Source organism: Chiloscyllium plagiosum, chromosome 4 (assembly GCF_004010195.1).
Source record: "Chiloscyllium plagiosum isolate BGI_BamShark_2017 chromosome 4, ASM401019v2, whole genome shotgun sequence".
Classification (NCBI taxonomy): Eukaryota; Metazoa; Chordata; class Chondrichthyes; order Orectolobiformes; family Hemiscylliidae; genus Chiloscyllium; species Chiloscyllium plagiosum.
In genome coordinates, this window is record NC_057713.1 from 96,657,952 (window position 1) to 96,665,556 (window position 7,605).

Genomic DNA, 7,605 nt, shown 5'->3' on the forward strand with positions numbered 1-7,605 from the left:
AGGCCACACTGGATCTGGTAATGAACCAGGCCAGGTGTTTGATTTAGTGGTAGGTGAACACTTTGGAGAGAGTGACCATAATCCAGTTACATTCAGTTTAGTGATTGAAAGGGATAGGTACATGCGACAGGGCAAGAGTTATAGATGGGGGAAGACAATTATATGATTAGGCAATACTTATGAGGCATAGAATGGGGCAGCAAAATGCAGGGGACAAGGACAATTGAAATATGGAGCTGGTTTAAGGAACAGATATTGCGTGTCTTTGATAGGTATGTCCCTGTTAGGCAAGGAGGAAGTGGTAAGATAAGGGAACTGTGGTTTACTAAAGAAATTGCATCTCTTGTTAAGCGGAAGAGGGAGGCTTATGTGACGTTGAAGCGAGATGGTTCAGATGAGGCGATGGAGAGTTACAGATTAGCAAGGAAGGATTTAAAGAGAGAGTTAAGACAAGCAAGAAGGGGACATGAGCAGTCTTTAGCAGGCAGAATAAAGGAGAACCCTAAAGCTTTCTACAGATATGTGAGAAATAAAAGGATGACGAGGGTAGAAATAATGCCAGTCAAAGACAGAAGTGGGAATTTGTGTGTGGATCCTGTGGAGATCGGAGAGGTGCGAAACGAATATTTCTCATCTGTTTTCACTCAGGTAAAGGAGAATATTGTAGAGAAGAAGACTGAGATACGGGCTATTAGGCTTGAAAGGATTGAGAGTTTAGTAAGGAGGAGGTGTTATCAATTCTAGAAGGTGTGAAAGTAGATACATTCTCTGGGCCGGATGGGATTTTTCCAAGAATTCTCTGAGAAGCTAGGAAGGAGATGGCTGAGCCTTTGGCCTTGATCTTTGAGTCGTCATTATCTACAGGTTTGGTACCAGAGGGCAGGAGGATTGCAAATGTTGTTCAAGAGGGCAGTAGAGATAACCCAGGTAATTATAGACCAGTGAGCCTTACGTCTGTTGTAGGAAAGGTTTTGGAAAGGATTCTAAGAGCTTGGATTTATAATCATCTAGCAAGCAACAATTTAATTGGAAATAGTCAAAATGGATTTGTCAAGGACAGGTCGTGTCTCTTAAAGAGATTTTTGAGAAGGTGGATGAGGGTAGTCCATGACAAGGTGTACATGGACTTCAGCAAAGCCTATGACAGGCTACTGGAGAAAATGCGGAGGCATGAGATTGAAGATGATTTAGCAGTTTGGATCAGAAACTGGCTTTCTGTAAGAAGGCAATGAGTGGTGGTTGATGGAAAATATTCAGCCTGGAGTTTGGTTACTAGTGGTGTTCCACAAGGATCTGTTTTGGGACTATTGCTGTTTGTTATTTTTATAAACGACTGGGACACAGTGGATTGGTTAGTAAGTTTGCAGATGATACTAAAGTCAGTGGAGTGGTAGACAGTGTGGAAGAGTGTTGCAGGCTGCAGGGAACTTAGATAAATTGCAGAACTGGGCTGCAAGATGGTAAATGAAGTTCAATGCAGATAAATGTGAGGTGATTCACTTTGGGAAGAATAACAGGAAGGCAGATTACTAGGCCAATGGAAAGATTCTTGATAGTGTGGATGTGCAGAGGGATCTCAGTGTCCATGTACAAAGATCCCTGAAAGTTGCCACCCTGTTGATAATGCTGTTAAGAAGGCATACTGTATTTTTAGTTTTATTGGTAGGGGATTGAGTTTCAGAGCCGTGATATCATGCTGCAACTGTACAAAACTCATTTGGAGTATTGTTTGTAGTTCTGATCGCCCCAGGAAGGATGTGGAAGCATTGGAAAAGGTGCAGAGGAGATTTACCAGGATGTTGCCTGTTATGAAGTGAAGCGAATGTGTTATGAGAAAAGGTTGAGGGACTTGGGTCAGTTCTCGTTGGAGAGATGGCGGCTAAGAGGTGATTTAATAAAGACCTACAAGATGATCAGAGGATTAGATAGGGTGGACGGTGACAGTCTTTTCCCTAGGATGATGATATCTGCTTGTACGAGGGGGCATAGCTGCAAATTGAGGGGTGATAGATTTAAGACGGATGTTAGAGGTAGGTTCTTCACTCAGACAGTGATAATGGCATGGAAAGCCCTGCCTGCCAATGTAGTTAACTCGGCCACATTAGGGAGATTTAAACAATCCTTGGATAAGTAGATGGATGACGATGGAATAGTGTAGGGGGATGGGCTTAGATTAGTTCACAGGTCAGTGCAACATCGAGGGCCAAAGGGCCTGTTCTGTGCTGTATTGTTCTATGTTCTATGAGGTTTTCAAAATCATAAGTGGGCTAGATAAAGTAGATAGGGAGATGCTTTTTCCGCTTGCAAAAGAAACAAGAGTGAGATGGTGTGGATTTAAAGTGATATGCAATGAAGCAAGGGTGATGTCAGCACAACCTTTTTCAGGTAGGGTAGAGAACACACTATTTGGACATGTGGCAGCAGGTTCAAATGAGACAACAATTCAAAAGGGCATTGGATAATTAGTTAGATAGAGATAGTGTGCAAGAGTATGGGGAAAGCAGGAGATTGGCACTAGGTACTGTTCCTCGTTCGAAGAGCTGTTGCAGGCACAATGGGTTGAATTGCCTCCTTCTGCACCACAACAATTCAATGATTCTGTGACATGTGACCTCAGCCTTGATGTCCTCTTTAAGACTCAAAAGCCTTTCCTTCTGCAACTTTATTATTTTTGAAAATTTTTTTTAGCATTTACATCCTTTCTTTAGAGTCAGTCATGGAGATATACAGCACAGACACAGACCCTTAGGTCCAACTCATCCATGCCAAACAGATATCCTAAATTAATCTAGTCCCATTTGCCAGCATTTGGCGCATAACCCTCTAAATCTTTCCTATTCATATACCAATCCCGATGCCTTATAAATGTTGTAGCTGTACCAACCTCCACCACTACCTCTGGCAGATGATTCCATATACATACCACCTTCTGCATGAAAATGTTGCCCCTAAGGTCCCTTTTAAACTTTTCCCCTCTCACCTTCAATTTATGCCGTCTAATTTTGGACTACTCCACCATAGGGAAAATATCTTGTCTATTCACCCTATCCATGCCCCTCATGATTTTATAAACCTCTATAAGGTCACTCCTCAGTTAAAGGAAAATAACCCCAGTCTATTCAGCCTCTCCCTTTAGCCCAAACCCTCCAACCCTGGCAACATCCTCGTAAATCTTTTCTGAACCCTTTCAAGTTTCACAACATCCTTCCCATAGCAGGAAGACCAGAACTGCACACAGTATTCCAAGAGTGGCCTAACCAATGATCTGTATAGCTGTAATATGACCTCCCAACTCCTATACTCAATGCACTGACCAATAAAGACAAGCGTTCAGGAGAGATAACCACTCTGCAAAGAGAGTTGTCATCTGAAAAGATAAGGCTAATCATTCAAGAAGATTAGAAAATTTTTGACTTGAACAGGGATAACTGGAAGATTATTTTATCAGAAAGTCACATACCTCATATGACAGTATATCAACATGCACAGGGGCTACATGGAGAAGTACACTTTCAAGAAATTTGTTATGCAGGAAGGAAGGGCTTGTATTTCTATGGTTTCTTTCATGTTCTCAGCATCTTCCAAAGCACTTTACAGCTAATAAAGTACTCTGGAAACACAAGCATTATTGTCATGTAGGAAAGGCAGCAGCAAATTTGTGCACAACAATGTTGAGAATTTGTTTATCTATCTTTAGCTATTGGTTTAGGCAGGGATGAGTGGAAACTTGATTTAACATCTCATCCAAACAATATGCAAAGTTAGAACTCAGAAGCAGAAGTGGACCATTTTGCCCTTCAATTCTTCCCCACATCAAATAAGATCAAGGTTAATATGGTTGTAGTCTCAACTCCACATTTCCGTCTGCCTACCACAAACCTTGACTCTCTTGACAATCAACTGGAGTCTATAAATGTGAGAATTTCTTTTAAACAAAATATTGGATGTGCTGGACTGTTACAACATCTTGGCCAGAATCTGCACATGAACAACAGGTTAACTTTTCAGGATGTGACCATTCTTTGGAATGTTTATCCTATTTTACAAAATCTTCCATCGCCCTTTGGAAACAAAGAAAATCACTCAGCACCTCTAATGTTTCGCACTGTCTTATTGCTGCATTGGTAGTCCCTGGAGTGGGACTTGAACCTACAATTGTTTTGTTGTGTGCCTGGGATTTTGGGACTGTTTAGGCTCCCAAAAGAATGCTGCTGAAGGCCATGGAACATTCTGCAAGAACTTTATATTTACAACTTGATATAATCACACATTATCTTCATAAGACGTTAGAGCTTTTGTTTCTTTCTAGATCTCATGACTTAACCACGTGACTCTGACACTCTTACTATAATCTTACCTGCAATCTTCTTCCCGACCTATCTGCCCCCACCCCCTCTCCGGCCTTTCACCCTCACCCTCACCTCCTTCCACCTATCGTATTCCCAGCCCCCCTCTCCCAAATTCCCTCTCCCCTACCCTTTATCTCAGCCTGCTTGGCACACCAGCCTCATTCCTGAAGAAGGGCTTATGCCCGAAACATCGATTCTCCTACTCCTCGGATGCTGCCTGGCCTGTTGTGTTTTTCCAGCACCACAGTTTTCAACCCTCTTAGTACATCATTGTTATCATGAGCTAAGTTTCTGATGTTAATCCCATTACACTCTGACAACCTTTGGACTCAAGAGGTGGGGTGCTGGCAACTGAACCATGGCTGATGGGTAAGTATTCCCCAGCACATACCTCTAGTAAAGTGAAACAGAAACATTCTCTTACATTCAATATAGGAAGAAATAGTTGTCTTAGTTGCTCCTCTATGAGATCAGAGAACACAAGATAGTTTACCTCTCCTGCACTACAGCTGGATCTGACTGACATCTGAGCACTTGGACTATCAACTATTTCAACTCTGTTAATCTCACAATGACCAAGATGATAAGTCTGGCATAACTTGCCTTTATAATACCTTTGGGGTGCAAATGGGATGGAGTAAATAGTATAACTGAGGTCCATGCAGCCTATAAGTTATTAAATCACAAGTATTCTACTGTCATAACTCCATGAGTTAAGGAAAGCTCTCTTCTATGGAGTTATTGAGGAAATAACCTTTCTGTCTTATTTGCAGTCACTGTACACATTCTCATCCAGATCATACAATTACAACACTGTTTGGTCAAGCTTGAGAAGGTCAGAAACATAAATTGAAAATGGTGGAAAATGTTCAGTGGGTCAGGCAGCATCAGCAGAGAGAGAAAAGCACAGTGTTACTGTTTCAGGTCATGGATCTTTCCTCAGAGCAGGTTATCAATTACAAAGTGTGCCATATTCTACTGGCCAGACAAGTCATTGCTTGTTGCACTGCACTGAGCAAGGGCTCAAATTTCCATCAGGAATTTTTTGCTTATTAGCCAGGAACCCCAGTCAATAATTCTTCCGAAAATACTTCCCCATCAACTCTTTTGCAAGCCAAATCAAGCAATCAGCAGTTAAGTATAATATATGTTTCATAACATCCTTACATCTTACCCTGAAACATAACAACATGATTAGTGTGACGAACCCTAACAGTTGGAGTACCATATGGCATGCTGCAATACCACCAAGCACAATTAATCAGGCACAATGTCAGGGCAATATTTCTAAATAACCCTACAGAAATAAACTGAAAGGTTGTGCAGAAGCTTATCAAGGTTGACAGATACATTTTCATTTCTGTATAGATTGGAGTTGGAGAAAATACAGAATCACTGAAACAGGATCAACCAATGTACATTGTAAATTCATGCCTGAAACCACAATGTTATAACTTCTGATTAACACTGTGCTTTTCCTGCCATTTTTCTATTCCCTCTTCTTGTTGTTTTTGTTAGCTTGCTACCTATTTGCAGTTTGGTCATTTTAAGTTTTGTTTTGATCTCATCCCACTTAACTTCATTCAGACATGGGAGTCAAAGCAAAACTGAAGTTAAAACCTGAACAGGGGGGATCATGGATTGCATTAAAAGATCAACACCTTAATGATAATATTGTTCTTGACAATGTCAACTTGACCAAGGTAAATGTACAATTTTCTAAGGACTCTGGATTAGAGTGGTGCTGGAAAAGCACAGCAGGTCAGGCAGCATCTGAGGAGCAGGAAATCGATGTTTCAGGCAAAAGCCCTTCATCAGGAATGGAGACAGAGAGCTTCCAGGGTGGAGAGATAAATTGGGGTGCTGGAAGGTTGGAACTGGGGTAAGGTGGGGGGGGGAGGGGAAATGAGGAAACTGGTCAAGTCCACATTGATGCCCTGGGGTTGAAGTGTTCCAAGGCAGAAGATGAGGCGTTCTTCCTCCAGGCATCGGGTGGTGAGGGAGCAGCGGTGGAGAAGGCCCAGGACCTGAATGTCCTCGGTAGAGTGGGAGGGGGTGTTGAAATGTTGGGTGACGGAGCGGTGGGGTTGATTGGTGCAGGTGTCCCGGAGATGGTCCCTAAAGCGCTGTGCTAGGAGGCGTCCAGTCTCCCCAATGTAGAGGACACCGCATCGGGAGCAACGGATATATTAAATGACATTGGTGGATGTGCAGGTGAAACTTTGATGGATGTGGAAGGCTCCTTTGCGGCCTTGGATGGAGATGAGGGAGGAGGTGTGGGCGCAGGTTTTGCAATTCCTGCAGTGGCAGGGGAAGGTGCCAGGACGGGAGGGTGGGTTGTTGGGGGGCGTGGACCTGACCAGGTAGTCACAGAGGGAATGGTCTTTGCGGGAAGGGGTGGGGAGGGAAATATATCCCTGGTGGTGGGGTCCATTTGGACATGGTGGAAATGTCGGCGGATGATGTGGTTACAGTGAGGCGTGTGCAGCAGATGCATTAATGGACATGTGAAAACTAAAGAAATAAGTTGCATTTCTGTACCATGCTTCAAGACCTCAGTAAAGTGCCTGTGAAGCAGAACCACAGCCATGATCCAGCAATCGATATGTACAGAGCAAGAGCCCATAGACAATGCTGATGATCCAATAATCTGACTTAATGGTGTTGGTTGAGAGCTTACATTGTCCAGACACTTGGGTCTTTCTCAGAAGAGTACCCTAGGATCTTTTACATTTGGTTAAGGGGTTAGCTGAGGCTTCATGTTAACATCTCATTGGGGAGACAGCCACTGTCCAAGCCATAGAAATGTAGTAACAACTACAAATCCATAGATTCTGGTTTACAAGACAAGACTGAACTTTAAACCCTAGCTAGTACTTACTGATACTTATGGATCAAACAAGTGAGAATAATGTCACTTGTATTATATGTATTGAGTTAGTTGAGGAGTTTACATTGTTGTAGTTTGGTAATGTTAGAGAAAAAATAGTATTTTTTTTATTTCAAAATATACTTTATTCATAGAAATAAATCTTTGGTACTTGTACAATTTGTCATGTCGTTCATAGATATATACATTGCATGTCTTAACATTACAAAGAACAGATTGAATTACTCAAATTTACAGTTATCCTATTTACAGTTCCCTTTATTAACCATCCAGTCTCTTATTATTTAGCTGTGGCTTCAGCAGAACCCACCTACTGAGGTGCCCTGTTAAACTATAGCAAATGAACCTTTTTTAATCCCAGTGTAT